The sequence below is a fragment of the Choloepus didactylus genome, chromosome 8, assembly GCF_015220235.1.
Source record: "Choloepus didactylus isolate mChoDid1 chromosome 8, mChoDid1.pri, whole genome shotgun sequence".
Lineage (NCBI taxonomy): Eukaryota > Metazoa > Chordata > Mammalia > Pilosa > Megalonychidae > Choloepus > Choloepus didactylus.
The window spans coordinates 2,187,118-2,211,921 of record NC_051314.1 but is presented as its reverse complement, the minus strand read 5'-3'; positions in this window follow the sequence as shown (position 1 = coordinate 2,211,921).

The window sequence follows — 24,804 nt, the reverse complement described above, 5'->3', positions numbered from 1 at the left end:
ATCCTCACTCCCCACTGCAGGCAAAGAGGAACCTGTTCTCCATCAGGCTGAGGAACTGTGCTTGTCCCAAACTTCATTTAAATGGAAACATTCAGGGTGGTCTGGGCCCTTTGGCCAGACGCTCTTTCATACATATCACTCGTTCCTCCATTCTTCCTGAATATACAATTTATTTTTGGACAATAATCCATTATCCCTGCTGTTAAAGTCTTACATAATCGTGGTGCATTTGTAGAAACTAAGGGAATTAACACTGACAAATCACTATGAGCTAATGTCCACCATTTATTGAGATTTCACCAATTTTTACACAAATGCAAATTTGTTGTTGTTCTAGGATCCCATCCAGGTGACCATGCTGAATTTAGTTCTCCTGTCTCCTCAGGCTTCTGGCCTGGGACGGCTTCTCCGTCTCCCTCCCCACTCCTGTCCTCCTTCCCCCCTTCCTTTCTTCCTTCCTCCCTCACTTTCCTCTTTCTTTCCTTCCTTTGTTTCTTCTTTCTTATTTTGTGCTCTTGACCATTTTGAGGAAAACTAGTCAGACATTTTATAGAATGTCCCTCAATTTGGGTTTGTTGGATGTTTTTCTCATGATTCAGTGGGGTGTGGGGTGATGGGTTTTAGGGAAACCAGAGATGAAGCACCTTCTCGCTGCCTCTTACCAGGGCTCGTGCTGCTGCACCGCGGGGGAAGTTTGAACTTCGTCACCTGGCCAAGGTGGGTCTGTCAGGTTTCCCCTCCCTGCCCTATTTGTTAAAAATTGGTTGCTTGGACCAGCCACACCCAGTGGGAGAGGAATTTTCTCCCCTTCTGAACGGGGCATCATCATGCATTACTTGGAATTCTTCTGTAAGGAAGGCTGATCCCTTCTCCAGTTATTTATTTATTCAGTTCCTCACCTTTATCAATGTGGACTCAAGTTTTGTGTCTTGACTCAACCATTTGTACCCTTTGTTCCTGCAAAAGTTTTTTGAGTAAAAAAAGGGATTTGGCATTAATAACTGCCATGAGAAACAGCACCGCCTCTCAGGATACTGAGGCCCAAACTCTGGAAGGCATCTTGCAACGGTGACTCAGGTGGGGCCGGGCAGGTGTGTGAAGGTGGAGAGAGGACAGCTCGTCCCACGGTGATTCTCCGAGGCCCGGGAGAGCGTCCAGGCCGGCCCTCAGGTGAGGCGCACAGGTGAGACAGGCCACATCCCCGACCCCCGAGGCCAGCCCGAGTGTAGACGCAGCAGCAGGCGTAGAAACAGGTGTTCACGGTGCAGTGTGTGGTGCGGGGCGACAGGAAGCATGTGGTTCAGCCACGCGAGCCAGAGCCTGCCGGTGACTTGGGGACCGCAGGGGGTCACGGCGAGGGGCGAGGAGCTGACCTGTGTGAGCATCCGGCACAGCACAAGTCACAGCATCCACTTGCCAGGGGCCCCGGCTGTGTGCCCGCTGTGCCGGCACCAACTCCTAGCCTGGTGTGGGAGGGCCCAGGCGGGAGATGCTGGAGGACAGCAGGGAGCAGGCACGGGGCAGGGCGCAGGACGGGGGCCTCCTGAGCTCCACCGGCCTCCCGGGACAAGGCTGGGACACCCTCAAGCCCCGGCCCTTCCATCCCCTAATGGCAGGATTGGCCTTGCATGATGGCTGTGGAGAGGCCCAACAACGGGACACGGAGCCTGGCCTTCGTGCTGGGCACCCTCGTGGCGTGCCGGCACTGCCCTGGGCTAAAGGACTCAGGGCTCCAACTAGCCTCCAGGAGGATGGAGACTCAGAGGCCCAGAGGGTCCCAAGGCGTGCACTGGGACCCCGACCCCATGGCCATCCTGCAGGGACTTCTTGGGCACGGCTGTCCTGTCGTGCTGGCCGTGGGCACACAGACGCCCTTCCCTGGCCGTCTTCGGGCTCTGTCAGGTTTCTGAAAACCTGTTTCCTGAACACTGCCCTTTCCTTCTTTCTGGGTAACACTGGCCCTTCCAGAACATGCATTGGCCTACTCTGCCAGGCACCGGGAGCCCCCAAAGCGAGGGTAATTATAGCAGAAACGGTCACGGCACCGCCCATGGGTGCAACAAGGCCCCGTCCGTGCCTCGGTGCCAGAATGGGACAGGCTGGGGGAGGCAGCCATGGTGGGGAACCAGGGGCTGCCAGGGCAGTGCAGGGATCCAGCCTCCATCCTGCAAGATGGGGGCTCACCCTCGGAGACCCTCACGCAGTCCTGCTCTTCGGTGGAGACGGCCAGAGGGAAAGCCCTTCTGCATCAATAAAAATGGCTTTAAAGGAGCTGCTTATTTGCCACAACCTTCTTTTCCCATGTTTAGTAGAGCACTTGATTTTATAAAATTAAAGGAAAATACAAATATTTCACATAAAATGGAGGGAGAGATAAAGATTGTATGTCAATTTTAAGGGACATTGAATTCATTGGGTGAAAAACAAACGCTTTCTGTGCGACAGAGATGCGAGTTTGGGTGAACATCGTGGCCTTTCTCCCAGTTCGTTCCTAGTGGGGGGGTGGTGGTGGAGCGGGCCCACCTGGCCAGGAGGCCTCCGAGGCGCAGACGGTGTTTGCTGGAGCAGCTGCAGCCGCAGGAGCTGCCCCCGCTGGACAGGGTGGGGGCGGGTCTGCGTTAGGGTGAGAGGCTGCGCCCAGCAGGGAGAGGGGGCCCACAGAGCCCCAGGGCCACGGGCCAGGAAGACGGGAGGGCGCTGAGGGGAGGGCGGGGGGAGGAATGGGGGAGAGCTCAGAGGGGGAGGGCAGAGGGGGAGGGGAATGGGAGCAGAGGGAGGAGGGAGAAGGGCTGAGCCTTGCTTTGCTGGGCAGTTCCGGCCTGAACAGGACAGCAGCCTGAGGAGGACGGGGCCCCAGCGGTCAGCCCAAGAGAGCACGGGGGCGTCTCCCTAGGAAGGGACCACGTGCTCTCCCACACACCCCAATGGGTCTGCAGGGTTGGGGGGATGCTCATTCCGGACGTGGCTCCCCATGTCCCGGAGTCAGCGGGGTCCCCGGAGGGTGCCCCTGCCCCCCACACGCAGACCCCATGAGCATCTCCTCTGGGCAGTCGTGGGCTCCCCAGCACCTGCCTCCATATCCTGGGGCTGCTCGAGGCAACACCAAGTGTCTGGGGGGGAGGAAGGGGCAGCCGGGGGTGCGGGGTGCTGCGGGCTGGCCTGTGGCCTGACAGCTCCGTCCTGCAAGTGCCATGTGCCATGCTCCCCGCTCCAAACAAGGGGGGCCGCCTGCGAGGGTGCAGAGCTCCCACCCTGGGGACCCAGCCCCCTGCCTGCTCCTGGGGTCCCTGACACATGCCAGGCCCAGGGCACCCCATCCTAAAGCTGCTGGGCCTCCAGGAGGCTGCGTGAGGCCGGGGCACTGGCCGTTCCCAGCCTGGTCCTCCTGACATTCACCCTCAAGAGTGACGGGCTCTCTGCCAGAGACACCCACATGGTGGAGGAGGGGTCCCCTCCAAGGGCAAATGTCAGCCCCCAGCCCCACACAGAGCCCCCGGGCAGGAGCTGGACTTCGCCACATCATGACAAGGACGTGTCTCTGTTCTTCAGATGATTAATTAATTGTTTCAAAAAACAGCCTTCATTTCAAAAGTGATGTAAAAGGAACAGCTCAGTGGGGAAAAAAAATGTGCCCAAAGTTTTCTTATTACAAACCATGACAGCAAAGGAAAAGAGAGAAAGAAAAGCCGTGAGATCGTCCCTGATGTGGGGAGAAGTTGAGTGGCCTGACCGGGTCTCTAGAGTGACTCCCTAGAACGTTTTCAGTGTTTTCAGATTTTATTTGCTATTTGTTTGAAAGCTCAGCTTGGATTTGGTTGGGGACTTGAGGAGTTTGTGTGTTTAGTGCCCGCAGTGAAGGGCATCGATTAGTGAAATGGCCGAGGCTGGGGCCACAGGGGCGACCAGCCCCCCACAGCCCCCTCACGCAGGGGCGGCCTCTGGCCCTGATTACTGGAGAGGCCCTGTGGGACCTGGCTCCTGGCCTGCCCCCCCCGAGAACGGGCCCCCTGCCCCCCCCGAGTCAGCCCCGGCCACCACCTGCCGGCCCCCTGGGGCTCCTGCCTGACCATGTTAGTGACGGTGGCGGTGGCGGGGCCCGGGCCCTCCCGACTGTCAGACGGGCACCACGAATTGTGGTGAATCCAGGTGGAGGACTGTGCGCCCGCCCCGGGGCTGGGGGCTCAGAGGACAGGGTGGGCGGGCAACAGCCTCTGCCTGTGCCAAGGCCCCTCCTTGCCCCTCCTGGGTGCAGTTCCTGGAGGGGTCTCTCCAGTTTGCCGACCGCCTGTGGTTCCCAGGTGGATGCCAAAGCCCCCCGAGCCCCGCGTCTCCCGAGCAGCACCCGCATCCTCACCCGGCCCCGAGCTCGGCGAGCGCCTCTGCAGTGGGCACAGGGGACACAGACAGCGCCACTGCGTTAACCCAGAGGGACCCTGCGGCTGCAGCACATCTACACCTGCGGGGTGCAGGACACCTTCTCTGAGGCTGGGAAATGGCTGGCGTCTGCGGGAAACGTGCGGCAAGTGCTGGGGCCCTTGAGCTCTGACCCGCGTGTCTGGCCGCCATGTGTGGTGCGTGATGCCAGTGCACACGTAGCACCCAGCTGCCTCCCGGGGAAACACGGACCCGGGCAGAGCTCCTGACCCATCGGGAGCGCCTTCTCCTGGCACCACCGCTCTAGCTGGTCACCAGAGTGTCCATGAGGAGTGAGCACAAGTGGCCGATCGGTGGCCCTGTGGTGCGTTGTGCCACGACACCCGGGTTGTAGCTGGGCGACCCCGAGCAGAGGACGCAGCTGAGCCCCAAACCCCAGACCCACAGCAGGTGCCAGACCACCCCCTGGGGCTGTTTCCCACTAGGAGCCTGTGGTCACCTGCTGCTCAGCAACTGGGAGCCACGGCTTCTCCCTGGAGGCTTTTCTGTTAAAGCAAAGACGTTTTCACCCCACGATGGTCCGCGGCGCTGGGACGACAGGGTGGGGACCAGCTCTGCAGGCTGAGGTCACCGTCCCCTCACCTGTCACCCCACTCCTGCCGTGGGCCCTGGGCCCCACCGTGCCAGCACCTCCTCTTTCTGTTTTATGTCTCCTCTAATTTCTCTTTTGTTTTTTCCTTCTCCTTCACCCTTTGCAGTTGGGGGGCATTTCTTGGCCCGCCGTTCAGGGGGCACCCCCTGTAGTCCCAGAGAAGATTCCCCGGGGTCCTGGCTCAGGGAGACACAGGGGCATCCCAGAGCCTTCGTCTGTGCAGGTGGGCATGTGCAGGGAGCGGAGGGGTCCGTCTGTCCAGGCCGCCCTCCGCGTGGCACCAGCACTTCCCATGGACAGGCCCAGGCCATGCCGCAGCTCAGTCCTGGCATCACCCGACGAGCCCAGCTCCTGCGCGGCCAAGGTGCGCGTCCAAGTTCTCCACCGTCTCGGAAGTCGGTCAGCAAATAGATACAGCGCCCCTCGCTTTCTCTTCTACAGAAGAGGAAGGGATTAAAGGAAGAAACACTGTAGAACAGAGTGGAGCCTCTGGGAGCAGGGCCCCCAAGGAGCTCTTTGAAGAAGGAATTGCCCTGCCCGGGCCAGACTTTGCTCCCGGCACCAGGCAGCCAAGTCGGGGACGCCAAGCGCTCTCCAATTCACTGCGAGTGGAGACGCGCCCGGGGTCCCCTGGAGCTGCAGGGCAGAGCTGCTGGGCAGCGACACAGGAAGGCTCCCTTCCCCGGGAGCAGCCCCGAGGGGCTCATCAGACGGCCCCACCGTGCCAGCGCCCGCGTCACCCTTCACTTCCCGCCCAGGGGCCGCCCGGCTGGGGTCGGTGCTCCCGGCTCAGGCACCCAGGGGCCTCCGGCCGCCTCACAGCGTCGGGCAGCAGCGGTGCTGGGAAGGCAGGAGAGAGAAGGGGCCACGCTGCTGGCTGCCCGGGTGCTAAGCAGACAGCCCCGGAGAGTCCAGGGGGTCACCGAGAGCCGGGAAAGGGAGGGGCTGCGACGTGCCTGCAGGGCCTGGCCAGGGTCCTCGGGTGGGCAGGGGCATCCTCCAGCTCTGCGGTGGGAACCGAGCAGGAGGGGCCTTCGTCATCCCGCAGAATCATCCCGAGCTCTGGCCCCGGCTGCCCACCGCCTCGCTCCTGGCCCCGGAGGCAGTTTCCCCCTCACCACTGCGAGGGTCACTTTCACCAGCGTCACCTCCACAGGCCCCCCTGCCTTAGGCCAAGCTTCTGGAGGGGCAGAGCCCCAGCCCTGGGTGCCTTCCTGCCCAGGGGGCTCCCAACCCAGCCGTGCCTCGTCTCCATCACCCACCTCCCCTTCCGTGCAGAGTTTTGCTACCTTTATTTTCACCGAGAACCAAGCTGGGCAGCAAATGACACCACACAGAGCTCAGCGTTGAACCCCAGGGCTGCTGAGAAGGAGCTACAGTCCAGGGTGAGCTCCCGGCCCACTGTCTCCCCACCCGCCCCGTCCTCTCTGCTCCGCTCTGGCAGAGCCACTTTTCAGTTAAATTTAGCTAAATTCTTGTGCAGAGTCTCCCTCACGCCCTCCGTCCCTTCCCCACTTCCCTCCTCCCCTCTCTCCCCTTACCCCCCTCGCTCTCTCCTCCCAAGAGGAGCCCGTGGCCTGCACCCCATCCCTAAGTGACCGAGGATGCATTTTCCTAGGCATGGACAGTTCTCCCCTAAGGGGACCTTTGGTGCCAGTTGCTGGAACGATGACCCTCCTTGGCTGCACCTGCTCAGTGGTGTCGGAAAATCCCCAGAGCCCAGCCAGGCTGCAGCGGCCAGGCCCTGGGGTCCAGCGGCCATCTGCTCTGGGGTCATCCAACAGGTCACAGCCTGGATCCTGGGGATCAGGCAGGAGCTGCCGGTCTGGTGGGGTCACTGGGCCACCAGGCCGCAGGGCAGCTGGACTCAAGCTATAGTCGAGCTCGGGGCAGCAGGCAGGGTGGGTGGGCCAGGCTGACTCTGGGGTGATTCCTGATCCTCGTTAAGCTTTGTTCTTGGGAATTGCCCATGGTTCCGAGTCTCCAGGATTTGCCTTACTGAGCTGAGCTTTCTGAGTGCGCCCCCGGCCACTGACATCTGAGGGGCACCTGCTTCTTACAGGCCCTTCACTGAATGTCCCTGCAGCTGCCCGAGGTCTCTGTCCTTAGCTGACACTCTGGAAAATGACAGGAGGCCCCAGACCCCTGCTGTGCGACCTTCCAGGGGTGTGGGTGCCACGGCCACTACCTCCTGTCCCCCCCACTCGGCCTCTCCTCCTGCCTCACAGTTCTGCCCAGCACGTGGCCCGTTCGTTTATTCACTCATTCGCTCATTTGTTCATTCAACCATGCATCCGCTCGGCTCCCAGGACCCCCTTTACCCTGGGGTGAGTGAGGGGCACACATGGTGACCGAGGAATGAGGCCTGAGGGGGGATGGCCTGGAGCAGGCCCTGGACTCAGGCAGACGGAGAAGGCCTCTCAGGGCGGGGCAGGTGGGCCGGGGTGCCTGACCCCACGGGGATTCTGCTGCGGAGGAGGTGGGTCCTGCACTGCACCCTGGGAGCAGCCCCCACCCCACTCCTAGGGCTGCAGGGAGAGGCTGGGGCAGGCGTGGGGGCCGCGGCCCACAGAGTGCAGTCTCTGCCCATCCAGGCCGGGGCTGGGAGGCCGGGTGCTGCCCCTCGTGGGTGTGGCTCCCAGGGCAGTTCAGGTTGCAGGAGGTGGGAGAACCTGGCCACGGGTCAAGCAGAACATCGTAATCTTCAAGCCTCATCCTGGAAACCAGGGCCTGGGTCCCGGGTCCCCTCCTTGCCCTGGTGCTCAGTTTTCTGAGTGTGGCTGGGGGCGTCTGAGATGTGTGGTGGAGCCTCTCCAGGCAGGGGTCAGCTGGGTCCAGGGTAGGGGGCAGAGCTCAGGCACGAGACGAGCACAGTGGAAAGCAGGCAGCGGCTGTGGGGGAGCATAAAGGGCATCAGGGCCAACAGGGTGTGGGGTGGAGCCCGGGGTCTCCCCTCACTGAAGCCTGTGTACCCGGCCCCCGCCATCCATGAGCTTCTGGAAATGAGGCTGATGACACCCAGCCCTGTGCTTTCCGGGGAATAAACAGAGACGCACAGCACCCCGGAGGGCTCAGACAGGGTGATCCTCGTCCCCACCAGCTCTCTCCTGCTACTGGTCCTGCTGTGGCCAGTGGAAGTGGACCCTGCCCCTTCCTGCCCCTTCCCGAGCCTGTCAGGTCCTGTTTTTTGGGAACAGTCATGGTGGCAGATGGCTGCCTTCGATTCTCATCAGATGCTCGTAGAAGCAGCCTGTCCCCATCCTCTGGGCGTGGGCAGCAGGGGGGGCCTGGGCTTCCTGCCCCCGCCTGAGTTTCTCAGTACTATTTGGGTTCCATGTTCCCATCGAGGGCTTCCAAGAGTTGTATGGTTTGTACCCCAAGCTGCACAGGACAGGAAGGCCCCTGACCCCTGCTCGAGCAGAGCACTGTCCCCATCTGACCACGGGTTCCTGCTTCTAGAGACGCAGCCTCAGGGCCCAGGAAAATGTGTGACTTCATCAAAGCACCTGGCCCAGGCCAGACAGGCACACACACGTCCCGTCCAATCCTCCTCGGCCAAACTGCACCCCAGCCCTGAGGGACAAGAAGCCCCCAAGACCATAAGATTTAGCTCCCCTTTCCCCCATGATGAAACCAGGGTTCTTGTCTCACCCCCTCAGCCTGGCCTGCAGCCCACAGGTCAGGCAGCACGAGGATGGGGTCTGTGGCGTCTGTGGTCCTCTGTCTGTCTTATTCTTGGGAAGGGGAAAGAGGCAGAGAAGCTGGCTCAGATGAGCCCATCTGTCCCTACAGCTCAGAGGAGAATATTGGGGCTCCAAGACTGGAAGCAGTTACCGGGGTCACCAGGCTGGGATGGGTGGAGCCTAGACTGGGGCCTCCTGTCTCCAAATGGGGTGATCTCCATCCTAATGGCCCCTCCTGCCCCGGGGCCCCACTGCTTCAGGCTTAGAGAGGATGCCCCTGAGGAGGTTGAGGGGACAGAGCTTTGGGCTCTGCAGTGAGGACCCCTCATCCCCAGCTTGGCATCCGTGCAAACTCCTGGGATGAGAGTGTCCCCCAAATGGCATTACCAACCACCTCAGCGAAATAGCCCTGCCTGGAGTTCTGCTCCCCACTGGGAATGTCTGCGGAAGGTGGAGATGTTAACTCACCTCTTGCTTCCCTTGCAAAGCGTCCTGCAAGCTGCAGATGGGACAGGCGATTGCAAACACGAGCTGGGTGGCTGAATCCAGACCCAGCCACACAGCCGTTTCCGCGGCACTCGGCCTGGACAACTTGCAAGGAAAAAATGATTGCATCTCGGCCTCCAAATCATTGGGTTTGCTTTGGGCTCACAGGAATCAGGACAGAAGAATAATTGTTTGACATAAAAATTATGTATCTGAGGATTAAATAAGTCCATACTTCCAGGTTGGTGCATGCATCTGTGCACCTGGGGCCTGAGCCACTTACCCCTCGACGGCTGAGTTCCCATATCTCACGGCCGTCTGACAGCCCGTGCTCCTGTGCTCCATCCTGCTGGAGATTTTCTGGACCCTTCTACTGCAGGGCACCGCAGTGTTGGCTCAAGGGCTGTGCTTGGTGGGAAGATGGTCCCACCCTCAGCCGTGAACACAGAGGGGGCTTCTGCGTCGTCTCCAGCACACGGCGTGTTTATTATCTGAGTCAACCTAACCTAACCTTCAGCATCACATGGTTAAAGGGCAGCTGGCCAGACCTTAATTTCACATTCGGTTAAGAATACAACCCAGAAAGTCAAATTGCCATGTGAAAAAATTAATTTTGAAGTCAACAGTTGTCACTGATTCATCAAGACAGATGAATGACAGTTGATTTCACGTGTGCCCTCGGCTGGGTTGGGGGAGCCCGTCTGTTCATCAAACGCAGGCCTGGGGGTGGCCGGGGAGGGGCTTTGCAGATGGGGTCAGCGTCTGCAAGCTGTTGACCGTCAGGGATGCAGTGTCCCCCTAAACACGGGTGAGCCTCAGCCCAGCAGCCCGAGGCCCTTGGGGCAGAGAACTGAGGCTTCCAGAAAAGAAGAAGAAATTTTGCCTCAAGGTCACTCTTTGCTCCTTCCTGAATTTCCGGCCTGCCAGCTTCCCCAAAGAAATTCAGACTCAAGAATTCAGCATCATTCTCACTGGACTGTCCGCCCTGCAGCCTGCTGGTCAAATTCAGATTTTCCTGCCCCCATAATCATCAGCCAAGTCCTTAAATCAATCAGTCTCTCTACACACCCACACACACACACACACACGTGTGTAAACAGACCCTGTTGGCTCGGTTTCTTTGGAGAAGCCTGACAGATACAACCTGATTCTGGTTTATGTTGAAATATGACCGGCAAAACGGGACCTCCCGGTCAGAGGGAGTTTCATGTGGGTTCAACTGTTGAATAAATATCCTATTTTATTCATATCCTGTTCTTCAGGGAAAGTTTGGGAAGACAAACTTGGCAAGATGTAACTGAGCAGAGTTAATGTCCGTTTTACTTTTCTGGCCCCTTCCTTCCCATACTCACAACTTGGTGTCTCAGTCACCTTCCTAAAATTAATCCATCTAAGTCCCAAGATGTTTCCTGCCCATGATCCCATCTTCCCCAAATGCTTTCTAAATACTGAAAAATATACAAACTTGGGGACAGTGGGGATGGCGGGCCCAAGGAAAAAGGCCTTTCCTTCAGCGTGGGAGCCGAATCAGTCACAAGACCGACATAACAGAGAGGAGCTTCTTGGCTGATTCGTTCAGACCCTGTGCTGCCATTATATAAGCCCAAGCATGGAAAAGCATATATTAGTTATTATTTGTACATTTTTTTTCTTCCAGAAATAAGATTTTGCACAGCATGAAGGGCAGTGGTCATTGAACAATTAAGACGAAGAGAAAGGACCAAAGTGGAAAAACGGGGAGTGGGGGTGGGAGCTGGGGGCTGGGTGGGCAGGAGCCTGCCCCCAAATGACAGCGGGTCACTTGTGATGTGCAGAACCGCTAATCAGCGAGTGTGAAAAATGCAAGCCGGAGCGGAGTGGTGGGAGCCGCCTGCTGAAAGGGCCCCCGGCGTGGTTCTAAGGCCCCTCGTGTCACGTGGAGCAGTGGGTCCTGCAGAGTCCTCTCCGAAGGGGCTGCCGCTGACTTTGGGTGTGTCCGGGCCCAGGAGGACGTGGTTGGGGTGACAAGGTGTCTGTATCCTTTAAGGTAAATCGGGACTTCGGCTCCACGGCACTTACCAGGACCCAAAGGCAGCTGGATCCTGCAGCAGCTGCACGGTCGGAGTCGAAAATGCAAAAGTGCTTAAGATAATTGGGCCCTGGAGCTCCTGGCCAAGGAGAAATTTCATCTCTATTAGATTATTCAAAGCAACTGGAAAGGAGAGGATCTGAGGGTTTGCAGAGTTACCTGCTTAGTAGGTGTGGCCGCGGGTGCCTGGAACCACAGACAGACACGGAATGGGGAGGACGGAGAGGACGGGGAGGACCTCTTTACCCGGAAGCAGCCCTGGGGTCTGTGCTGAAGGCTGAGAAAGCACGGCGCCCTGCTGGACGTGTCTCCTAGAAACCGGCCCTCGCTCTGAGGACACATCACACTGAAGTGGTCGTAATGCCTCGTTTGTCCATCCAGCCACTGCTGTCTAATTCTCCCATGGATGGCCCCTGCGCCACCCCTGGGAGAGCCAAGTGTGAGGACGCATGTGGCTTGTCTGCCAGGGGCCGGGCTGGGGTCTCAGCTGGGTCTCGCTCACAGACCCCCAGCCCAAAGTTGCACACAGGAGGAGCCAATGGAAACCTTGGTCAGGACAGTGAGAAACACGTAACAAACGAGGGCACCCTGCCCTGGATGAAGGTGACATCTCCAGGAGACCACAGCTTAGCCTTCCCCGCCACGTCACAGCACTTTGAGTGCAGAGGCCACCACGGGCAGGGACCAGACCCACATTAGCTCACAGCCATGGAATCTTCTGGAATGAGGAGTGGACCGTGCTTTGGAAGTTCTTGCATAAGTTCTGCTAATTCCATAGAAAGCGCATCCTTCATCTCCTCTCTGAAGCCCAGATGCCCGTGGGCTCTTCTCCCACCAGCTTGGCCAAGGCCTTCCCTCGGAGCCTCTCGGGTCCCAGCCAGACCCACAGCTCAGAGCCCTCTGCCCTGCCTCCTCGGCATAGACGCCCCCTCCTCCAATCTCGTTCCCTGAGCGTCTGTCCCATTCCTGAAGACATTTTGCCTGTCAGCTGGTAAATTGTCACCCGGCATGTCTTTAGGTCTTTAGGGGTCAACCTTCTCATTTTCAAGCCGAGCCTGCCCTGAGCAGCCTCTGCCTGCGTGGGTGCAGCTGAGCTGTGAACCCGGGGCGTGGGCTCACCGTGTGCCTTGGCCAGGCCACCCACAGATGCCCACCCACCTTCCCGCAGGACCCCACGGAGTGGGCCAAACCCGGCCGAGCAGACCGGGCTGTGGATGACGAATGCCATCGGGCATTGCGTGGGACTCTCCACTGCCCTGCAGCCCACATCTGGGGAGGGCAGGCCCAGCTCTGACTGTAAGACGGTGGGCCAGGGTCCTTCCAACACTTCCAGAAGATCACGGGTTCCAGACCCTCACACAGACCCCGAGGACCCACTCGGTGACCTAGTCCAGATGAATCACCAAACTCTGTTGCTACAGGCAGAGCAGATGAGCACACAGAGGAGGGCTGTCCAGGCGGGGGCCTGGGTCCAAAAGCGTCTGGGGGGTTGTGAGTGAGAGTGAGAGAGGGCTCGGGCTCGGGGTGCTGTACGGGGCTTTGCAAACCACTGAGCAAGAGGCTAAGGGGAGCCCTGCACCTGGGGACCACTGACGAGAGCACTGCCACACGGAGATGGACCTCAGACAGGTGGTGCTTCGCACACAGGTGAGGCAGGTGATGGAAGCCCACACGTCCAGCCTGGAGGGAAAGTGCTGAGCCCCAGCGTCCTAGGCAGGTGGCAGGGCACCGACCCGAGGGACAGTGCATCAGTGGACGGACCGTGCAGAAGAGAAGACACAGCAGGCACAGCTGGTGGACCCACACAATAGGGTTGGTGCTGAACCGTGACGTCTGCTTTCCCCCAAAGCCAGGTGCCCTCAGGACACATGTGCCCTCACCCATAGCGAGGAAAGAGCAAACCAAAGCCGCCTGCAGGTACCTCGCCCCCATCAGATTGGGGTCCTTTCACAAGCCTGGTGAGCCGCCTCTCGGGAGGCTGTGGGCCAGCGGCCATCAAATCCACACTGACAGGCACATCGGAAATGGCAAATCCCAGGGAGGAGGACCTGGGATTTCAACAAAACCACACACGCATTTGCCGCCTCACACAACTATGTCCTCTTTGGGAATTGACGCTGAAGGTTCATAGAAACCACACACATAAACCACACCTGGAAAGGCTGGGCACGGCCACATTCACCGGAGGAGCAGACCCCGGACACAACTCAAACGTCCATCCCGAAGAGGGGGTTGTGGGGGCGCCATTGAGTGGGGCAATCTGCACCCACATACACACTCGCACACACGTGCACACACACATGCACGCACCCCAACCACATAGAAGCACACACATGCACACATGTAAGCACTCATGCACACACGGCACTTTACCTGGAAGGATTGTGTTGATAGTGGCATTCGGATTATAATTCCAAAACCACCCGGAGACTTGGGAGCAAGCCTGGTGGGAGCCAGAACCTCCCCTGGAACGGGAGCAGCTGGGGAAGAGCCTGTGGTGCTGGGTTGGGTGGAGGAATGACCACGGCCTGATGCTGAAAGGACGCGTTTTTCAGCCCTGTCCTCTGAAAGGGCCCAGAGAAGGCGCCAGAGTAAGGGCAGGTGCACAGCTGTAGCCGGGCTCTAATGTATGGAAACCGCTCCCGGTGAAGAACCAGGGCTCCTGGGGGGAAAGGCCGGCTCCGGGGCTGTGTTGGGCAGGGAAGAGGAGGGCCCGGGACGCCGTGCTCTGGAACGTGGCACGTGTCTCAAAGAGGGTGGGGCGTGTCCAGAGGACACAGGAGCCTGGAGGGGATCCTCCCAGCCAGATTTGGCTCAATTTAAACATAAAAATAAGGACACTTATGAGTTATAACATATCAAACAAAAATACTTAGGAGTATGGAGAAAATGAAACATAAGCAAATTAATAAAGAAGAGATAGGCAGAGAGGAAGGGAGGAAGGGGAGGGGAGGGGAGGGGAGGTACAAAGAGGGAAGTTCCTATCTCAGATGAATGGCAGCTAATCCAAGTACAAAATGAGGGAATTACGAAGTCACCACTGTGCATCTGTCAGGCGAGTCGAGTTAGAGCAGGATCTCCGGCAGAAGCCTAAACACGGGTGAGAAGCCGCAGACAGGACAATGTTCACCTGGTCCCCAATGCCACCTACAGACCACGGATGACAGAGGCAGAGCCGCCTTTCCAGTGGGGACGCGGCAGTCATGGCCGACACCAGTGGTCAACTTTGCATGAGGCTGTGGACAGCCTGTCTCAGAGTGAGGGATTTCTCCAAGACGTTGCTGAGAAGAGACTATAGAGACGTGCGAGCCCAGAGCCGTGCCTGCACCTTGGTTCAGTACTGGATTAGAAAGAAAAATCAGTTGGCAAAGAAGTTCCTGGGAGCAGCAATGCAATTTGAATACAAGTTGTACGTTATGTGCAGGAGTTTCCTTCATTTCGTGTCGCATCACAGCTGGAGGCATCTGGTTGCCGTGAAATGTGGGGCCCAAGCTCACCCACCCCCTCCTGGTCCCGACTTCCACACACCAGGGGTGACGGACCTCCCCTCCCGCCTCTCCCCTCCCCTTCTCCCTTCCTCCCGTTGTCCACCAAGCTCCACGGAACAGGGCGTGTGATGGCACAGGTGGTGACCCAGGTGACAGCACAGGGGATGATACAAGTATTGACACAGGTGATGGCACAGGGATGGCACAGGTGGTGACCCCGGTGACAGCACAGGGGATGATACAAGTATTGACACAGGTGATGGCACAGGGATGGCACAGGGATGGCACAGGTGACAGCACAGGGGATGATACAAGTATTGACACAGGTGATGGCACAGGGATGGCACAGGGATGGCACAGGTGACAGCACAGGGGATGATACAAGTATTGACACAGGTGATGGCACAGGGATGGCACAGGGATGGCACAGGTGACAGCACAGGGGATGATACAAGTATTGACACAGGTGATGGCACAGGGATGGCACAGGGATGGCACAGGTGGTGACCCCGGTGACAGCACAGGGGATGATACAAGTATTGACACAGGTGATGGCACAGGGATGGCACAGGTGGTGACCCCGGTGACAGCACAGGGGATGATACAAGTATTGACACAGGTGATGGCACAGGGATGGCACAGGTGGTGACCCCGGTGACAGCACGGGGGATGATACAAGTATTGACACAGGTGATGGCACAGGGCTGCAAACGTCCGTCATCCACGACTTTTCCCCAGCTCCTCAGCCTGCTGAGCGTGTTCATTAGGTACACGTTTCCTAAAACCTCACACCAACAGGCTGATAATCCTTGCTCCTTCTCAGAAGGAGGGAAACACTGTATCCAGTGAAGTAAAAAGCAAACCCCTCCAGGTGCGACACTCTTCACCCCGGGCTTCGGGAGGAGAAGCCCCTGGCAGGGAGGGTGCGAGGATGTCAAGGAGAAGCTTTCAAAGTCTGTCCCAGAGTGAGTCTAAATGATTCTGGATCATTCACTTCTTGATAAAAACCTCAGAAGTGCCACCGCTGTTCCGCTCTCCTTATCCGATTCCTGCCGTCACCTGGAGAGACACTGCCCGCTTGCTCTCGGAAGGAGGCCTCTAGTGCTGAGCAGCCCCCGGGTCGCCGTGAGTCTTGCAGCCCGTCAGGAACCCCACCCCGTGGAGCAGGCAGCGTGAGGCCCTGGGTCCTGGGTCTCCTGGGGCCATGAGTACGTCAGCAGGAGCTGGAGAAGCTTTGGTGTGAGGCCGGCGAGCACCGCCATCACCATCCCCCATTCCACGCTGGTGACGCCATGCGCCCCCAAACCCTGCCAGGCCTCGGATGGCCATGCTCACCCAGGGCTACTCTTCAGGAGGGTCTGGGTGGGCCGACCAGGAGCTGGGGTTCCTCTCGCTTGGGGTTCGTCACTCTGCTGCTGTGACTGCCCATTGGGTGTGTCACTCGACATGGAGTTCTCTGCAGCTCTGCTCCTGCTCCCCTGGTTGTTTCCACTGCAGAATTCTCAAGGAGGCCCCTCGTCATCGGGCCAGCTGTGCTCACCTTGGCCGCCCTGGACGGAGAGGGCAGCATCTGTCAGTCCCTCGGGGAAGAGCGAGTGACGGGCTGCCTCGCCCGTTCATCCCAGCAGCATTTGCTGGAGTGTTCCCTGAGCCCCGGGCTTCGGGTTGGTCCCCGCGTTGCTGAGCGGCTTTCCCCCCAGACAGAAGCCTCACCGTGTGGTCACCTCCCACGGCCCCTCCATGCTCACCCTGCTCCAGCCACAGGCCCTGCAGACACGTAGGCACCCACGGAGAACTTGTCTTCTCAGTGAGTGAAACAAGCAGGACCCTCATGTCCCCGCTGCTCGCCGCAACAGGTCAGTGTCATTCACAGGTGTCCTAGGCTCTCAGTTGCAGATATGAGCCCCTGGGGCCCCCTCTCCTGGAGGAACCCACAGGCTGGCCGGGAGGACAAGACGAGCACATGGGGCCCCATGGGGGAGAGGCCGCCTGCAGATGCAGAGAGCGCAGCCTGGGGGTGGGGACACCACCTCAGCCAGCCCCCAGGGGCCACACGGCATCCAGAGCTTTCCGACCTGGGTCTCAAATGCCAGGACCGATGCTTTAAAAAGCCACCTTCCCTCTTAGCCCTGACAGGACATCAGGCTTCCCAGGTGCGTTTAGGGTGCCCTTGTCCCAGCCGTGGTTGACAACTCCAGGTGGGGCTCAAGGTCGTGGCAGGAAGGTGACAAGTGGGGCGCGGCCCTCACTGGGAACGAGGTGGTTCTACAGCCAGCAAGCCCGAATGCCCGGGCAGGTCTCGGGGAAGGCCACCCCACACGCAGCCCGGAAGGGGAGCGCACGCCCATCCTGCCACACAGCTTTTCCGTGGAAGGAACGTCGTCACACCGTCAGGGCTGGAGAGCAGGGCCACCGTACCACAGACCATCCCAGGTCACCCCTGCAAATAAAACCGAAGACCTCTTAAAACAAGCGCACAAACAAAGAAAAACAAGCGAAGGGAAGGCCACCTGCTTGCCAACTCGGTCTCCACGCCCAGGCCAGGGGTCCCGGCCAAGCCCCTTCGCACTTAGTCCGTGTGCCCCTGACGCTCTGCACAGTGACGCTGTGCACATGATAAATGGCACCATGACTTGTTAGCCAAGGATCACAGCGTCCCGCAGCTGCTAACGCCACAGAGGCGGCTCGGCGGGGCCCAGTGGGGAGGCCACCTGGCTCACCTTCACACCCACTCCCACTGCAGCCAGCACCCTGCCCCTGCCCGGCCCCTCGGGAATCGGGCGGCTGCGACCCGTCTGCCCGGTTAACTAGTCTCCCCAGGATCCCTGCTGCCTGGGTGGGAAAGGCCGCTGCAGTTACAGCGCCGCGGAGAGCCAGGGCTTCCGGAGCTGATGGGCACAATGTTTCTCTCAGAGACACATCCTCCTGTGTAAGTCTGTGCAGTTTTGTCCCATCGATGCAGCCGTCCTGGCAGGGCCACGTGCACCAGCGAGTACAAGGAGGGCCCCCACGCTTCCAGCTTTGAGGGCCTCAGAAAAATGCCATGTTTCACACCAGCCTCAGAAAAGCCCGTATGTGCACCATTGTTTCAACTTCTGCGTATGCTTCATGTTTTCAAAATAAAAGGTTGGGCCTTAGGAGTGACCCCTGCGTTGCAGAAGTGCCTCTGATCAGGCAGGGCAGGCCTTTTCCAGAACCCCTGCCCCCAACCCCAGCTCCTCCTGTGCCTCTGCCCCCTGCTCCCCCAAGCCCGCATCATGTCCCTCCAGCTTGTCCTTGGCCTGGAGCTTTGCAGATCCAGCCACCTCGGCTTCTCCTTGTCTCCTGCCTCCGGGGCCCGCCTTGCCCCTGCCTGGTGTTCCCGGGAGCCCGTGTGCCCACTCTGTAAATCCACCGCCGCCCACACCCCACCCCAGCCAGGCCAGCCGCAGCCTTGAGTGCCCACCAGAAGCTCTCCCTGATGGGAGTCAACGAGGGAAACCCCCCCAGGAGGAAGGAAGGCGGCCAAGGCCTGGCGTGGGGGGAGCCACATGGGGGGGCCTGAGCGCTGGACGATGCGGTGGAGAGGGGCAGCGTCAGGTGCAGAGATGCGGGCAGGCCTCAGTGCAGACCGAGGGGGACGCCGTCGGGCAGAGCCGAGGGTGTGTGATTTGACTTGTGTTTGTAAGTGTCCACTCTGGCTCCCGTGGGGAATGGGGGGGGGGCTGGGAGGGCAGCAGGGAGTGGTTGGGGGGTTCTGACAGAGACCCAGAGAGGTGCAGGGGAGGGAGGGGTTGGAGAGGGGGGCGGGGAGGAAACGCTCAGCGAAATTACCTACAGGAGATGCACCAAACTCACACTCAGCAATAACTCTGCTATGCAAATAGAGAAACATTATTTCATTTACCTTCTTAATTAAAACAATAATAAGAGCATCAAATTCACCTTGGAAAACTGAGGAGAAATATAACCATATTTCCATCACCCTCCGATACTCTGTCTTCATGCATGTGGCATTTTCGTCGTTGCCGTCTCAGTACTCAGCACCTACAGGGCCAGGATTTTCACTTGATCCATTTTGAACATGGTCCATCACACTTCACAGTCTTCCAAATGTTCCTTGGAAATGTCTGCAGAAAAATTGGTCTAAAAGTCTCTGGTGGAAGAGGGCGAGCTCACCAGCTCAAAATAGAAGCACGAGCAACACCGTGGCCCTCCGTGGTCAGTCGTGATGCTGAAAGGTGACAGTAAGACGCAAGAGATGCAAGTGGGTTCCGGGAGAAGACAGTGGCAGCTCGCTGGCTGCTCCCCGCACGGCCCGGACATGCTGGGCTGGAAGCCCCCGCACGGGCAGCCTGGCTCGGCGAGGCCCCCTCGTCTGCTTGCAGTAGCAGCTCCTCTAACCTCACATCCACCAGCCGCATGTCCCCAAGAGGGGTTCTTTCTAGTTGAGCCGCTCAGGCCAGGAGACACCATTCTTAGACTAGGTGGAATTGCATGCTTGGTCTGCTGTTTTCTTTTTCAATCCTATATGAAACCAATTTCCTTCATCATTAAATAAAAATACAAAACAAAGACAAACAAGGGAAGGTGGTCTCTCATTTATCACCCAGTGGAGCTGCAGTGGAGATAACAAATCAGGGAAATGCTCCTTCCAGGAGTGTGGCCGAGACGGATGCCGCCACACACGTGGGACGGGCTGCTTGAAGATCAGGTGCAGGGGACCACATTTCCTTCTTCAGAGAAGCAGCGTTTACAGCTAGAGCCGAGCAGCGGCAACCCACAGGCAGCCATTACTCCCGCACATACGAATGCAGCAAACAGAGCAGCCCCCGATGGCTCTATTTCGTGGCTGAGTGAATTTTAGGTCGGTCTTATGAGGGATCAGAATGGGAGGAAATGCAAAGAAAAGGCTTGTATCCCAGACCCCGAAGGCTTGTAATCGTATTCATGAACACAGGAGAAGAAAACAATTCTCAGTGGAACATTAGGTGGCTGGATGAACTTGGAGAATGCTCTCCGAGGAAGGAGGCATTTCCACCCTGCCTGGTTAAAACGCCGCGGGTGTCCCTGAGAATTTATCCCACTCCTCACCAGCGAAGGAGGGTTTGTGCAAGTGAGCACACACTTCTCTAGGAGAGAATCTAATCTGCTTGCAGCACTGCTGGGGCTGACCTTGGGCTGCAGAGCCAGGGGCTGAAGGAGGTGCATGCATTCATTCATTCACTCACTCACTCATTCAACAATATGGAGGCATGGATAAGTGGGCTGTAGAGCCTGGGCCTGAGGAAGACACATGTGTTCATTCCTTCACTCACTCATTCAACAATACGGAGGCATGGGCAAGCAGGATGAGCCCTGGGGATCAAACCATGAAAATGCAGACACGGCATTTGCTTGCATGGAATTTACATGCTGGGGGGTGGGTAGTAATTAGTAATTACAAAAAGCAATGAACAATGTGGGAAAAGTTAGAGACAAACCCAAAGAGACAAGATTCCTGAAGAGATGGGAAGGTGGAGATGGAGAACTTGGGAAAGGGAGCGTGCTCTGCAGGGCAGTGTGGGAAGGGGAAGCTGCAGCCTGGGAATGTGCCCCGGGCCTCGGGAGCTTAGAGGGAGCTGTGAGAGGCCACTTGTCCTTCCAGGGGGTAGAGCCATGATCACCTCTTAAATCTTCCAACATCAAGTGCAGCTCTCAACTTTTTGTAAATGACAAGATCTAGGGTTGGGTACCCGGGCTTAGAACACTTGAAGTCAAACCATGGGGACTCCTCCCTACCAATGTTCAAAATAAGGACACAGAGCTGGGAAACAGAGAGAAAAAGGTTCACAGGAGAGGCTGTTCTGGCAGAAGACCTTTCCCCTCTCCTGGGGTCCTGGTGGCTTTAAGAGCTCCAGAGGGGAGAGAGCTGCCTCCCATCCTACAGCTCCTGATGCTGAGACTGGCCGAAACTGCTCTCACTGCCCCCGAAGCTCTCACCACTGTCCAAGTGGGAATTTCTGGAGCACGTAGAAGTTCACACACGTGTGGCTCCCTCTCCTTCTTTCCTAGGCAGTGACCTCCAAGGAGGGGCCTGCGGGGGGCTTCTGCTGCTTTTTCAGGTCCTAACCCTATTGGCCCAGGGTGTCAAGGGTTAATCATCCCCTTCACTGAAGAAAAATGGCTGCTGTCCCAAAGGTGAGGTAGGGAGGGTGCCTTCTTGGAGAGCTGGGGTTTTAGATTTAAGACCCCGGTCATAGAACATACAGGCAAACTCACTCCCTTCCTACAGCATCCACCTCAGGGTTCTGGACAAGGCATAGCCAGTGGCCACTACAAACAAGAATGGCTATTATTGGGCATTAGACAGAGTTGGGCACACCCATGAGTGGATGAATGCCTGACTATTTCTTCCAGGGAAAGTAGTCCCCTGCGTTCTTTCTATGTTGCAGCACTGGGAGGCGTCGCCAGACTTTGAGGGGCTCTTAGTCACTCACTTGGCCATCAGTGTGCTCTTTCTGCAGGGGGAGGAAGGAGGCTGTGTTCAGACTTTCTGGGCTCTGATTCTGTCTCAGATCTTTCCTAACTATTTGGCCAGGGTCAGTTATTTGGCCTCCCTAAGCCCTCATTTCCCATCTATAAAAGGGGATGGCTCTGAGGAATAAGTGAGATCATCTGTATGAAGACACAGTAAGCCTGCAATTATTGTTGTTTCCATTATCATCTCCACCATCACCATCATCAACATCACCATCATCACTGTCATCGTCACCATCACCAACATCATCACCATCATCTCCATCATCACCATCATCATCACCAACATCATCACCAACACTACAATCACCATCACAACCAATATCATCACCATCATCACTGTCATCGTCACCATCACCAACATCATCACCATCATCTCCATCATCACCATCATCATCACCAACATCATCACCAACACTATAATCACCATCACAACCAATATCATCACCATCATCACCATCATCATCACACCATCATCTTCATCATCAACATCACCATCACCATCATCACCACCTTCTCCATCACCTACGTCATCACTATCACCTCCATCATCACCACTATCATCATCACCATGATCACCATCATCATCAGTATCATCAATATCATCACCACCATCACCAACATTATCACCATCACCCATCATCTCCAGCATCACCATCTTCTCCATCATCACCATCATCACTATCATCATCACCATCACCAATGTCATCACCATCATCTCCATTACCTGTATCATCACCATCACCTCCATCATCATCATCATAACCACTATCACCATCTGCTCTAACACTGTCATCACCATCATCACCAATATCATCACCATCATCACCATCATCACCAATATCACCATCACCACCATCACCACCTTCTCCATCACCATCATCACCATCACCAACGTCATCACTATCACCTCCATCATACCACTATCATCATCACCAACATCATCACCATCTCTATCATCACCATCACCACCATCATCGCCATCATCTCCATCATCACCACTATCATCATCACCATCACCACTATCACCATCTTCTCCAACACCATCATCACCATCATCACCAATATCATCACCATCATCACATCACCAATATCACCATCACCAACATCATCACCATCATCCCATCATCTTTATCATCACTATCATCACCACCATCCCTATCATCACCATCACCAATATCATCACCATCATCTCCATCACCAATATCACCACCATCTCCATCATCACCACCATCAGCATCTTCTCCATCGCCATCATCACCAGCATCTCCATTATCATCATCACCATCATCATCATCATCATCACTATCATCACCATCATCACCAACATCACCAATATCACTGTCACCAACATCATCACCCTCATCGCCATCATCACTATCATCACCATCATCAACATCACCATCATTGCCATCACCATCATCACCACCACCATCACCAACATCATCACCACCATCCCTGTCATCACCATCACCATCATCTCCATCATCACATTTACCACCATCATCACCCACATCATCACTATCACCATCAGCTCCATCCTCCCCATCACCTTTATCATCGTCGCCATCATCTTCATCACTATAACAGGCCTGGGCATATGAGGATGGCTGAGACCAGCCTGGTGTTTGAGAGGTTCACTGATTCTCACATCACAGGACTCTATGGTATGGGTGGCCCACTAACCATCACATCCCCCTGAACCTGTAGGTCATCCATATCTTCCACAGCTGCTAACTGGCTGCCGTGGCCCTCCTATGCTTGTCCTTGTCCATGTGTTGATGGGCTGCTCCAGGTCAAAGAGCTTGTACCACATTTATAGAGCATTGTTGCTGTTCACCTCCATTGCCTCCCCAGCCTCAACAACTCTGGAGATTTCAACTCTTTTTTATTCCCAAAGCACATGTAGACGTGTGGTCCTTGTTTCAGTGAGAAGTGATTACCTGGGACGTGTGTGTTAGAAACTACACTATTGCTTAAACCTGCACATTCATGGAGGAATCATTCATGCCAGAATCAAGAAGACCCTGGGGAGGGGCTTCATGAAGGGTGTTTTGGCTACAAAGTGTTTCCTCATTTCTCCAAGTGCCAATATCTTAAAAAGTTCCTTCCCTGGGGGCACCCAGCCTGGGCCATGACAGCAGCTGCCAGCTCTTGCTGGTCTGTTTCCTCTCAGCTCTGGAAGAAATCATTTCTCCTGGAATTTGGTGCAGAGAACAGTAGGACCTGCTACATACAGACTAAGTCCCATATGCAACTAATTTGAGCATAAAATTATAAGCAGCTGGCTGTATTCTGGAAAGCTCTCGGCATGGGCAGCCTGCACCAAAGATGGGGGGAGCTTCCTGGCCCTCCCCCCTGGTCTGCCCTGGCCTCCTAATTCTGTGTCTTCTCGGGGTTTGCTCTGCATCTCACAGCCTCTGGTCCGGGCCCTCCTTCTCTTGTTGGGAGCTGATGAGCAAGGCACAGATGGTTCTCTGGCTCTTGTCTGGCTTGCTCCAAGTTTCATCCCGGCCCGCCAGACGCCCCATCACCGTTACTCGTGTCACCCTCTGCTATTGCACAAAGGCGCCCAAGGCACCGCCAGCTCCCTCTGTGAAATGTTGTCCTGTGGCTGCTGCGGGAGAGAGCACTTCAGGGCAGGCCAGCCTCTGCCTTAGAGGGAAATATAAATAAATGAAGGGGCGGCCTCGGGGCCCGACGGTCTGAGATGCTCCCTCAGTGCTCAGACGTGCTCTCCCTCGTTACACTCCCTCCTGACAGAACTTAAAAGCCTCCCCTTGCTGTCTTCCTGGTTTTCTTTTTTTTATGTATTAACAGAATTTGTTCTTCACTCGTTCTGCCCCATAATCTCCATATTAGAATCACCTGGGGATATTTAAAAACACTCACAGATGCCCAAGCCTCACCCTGAGGAGTCAGAAGCGATTGCTCTGGGTGTCGGCAGGGGAGTGTGCTCAGGGCTCCCCAGGGGGCAGAGAGCTGGAGCTGGCCAGACCCCACCTGGGCTTCCGTGTCCCCCCACCAGGGGCCACCCGTCGGTCAGTCGGCACCTGCAGGCACAGGGGGGCCTCCTGGGTGGTTGCCCCTGGGGCCACTCTCTCTGTTGACTGCCACGGCTCTTTCTAGAAGCCTGGATCCCATCTCTGCGGCAGAGCTGGAGAACCTCACCACAGGTGCCCATGCAATGAGCTTCCTCAAAATGCATAGGAAGGGAGGGTGGCTTGAATCTCAGATAATAAATCATTTTGTGCTGCAGGTTTTACAAGCCTCTGTTGGTTGTTGGTGTGATAAAATTTGGTCAAACAGTGTCATCCAGTGGGGAAAGGAGAGGGCAATTCCCAGGAGACGTAGCCGACTGTGCTTGGCGTGTCTTAGCTGCGTCGGAAAATCGGCTAAGTTCAAACTCCAAAGGGATACCGCCGACGAGCGCGTTCTGCTACATCAGACAACGCTCCCGAGGGAGCACAGGATTGGAGATTCCCGGCTCTGCTCCACGCCCGCCTTTGCTCTCGGCCTCCTTGATGTCTTCCTACAACTTTCATTTCATAAGAG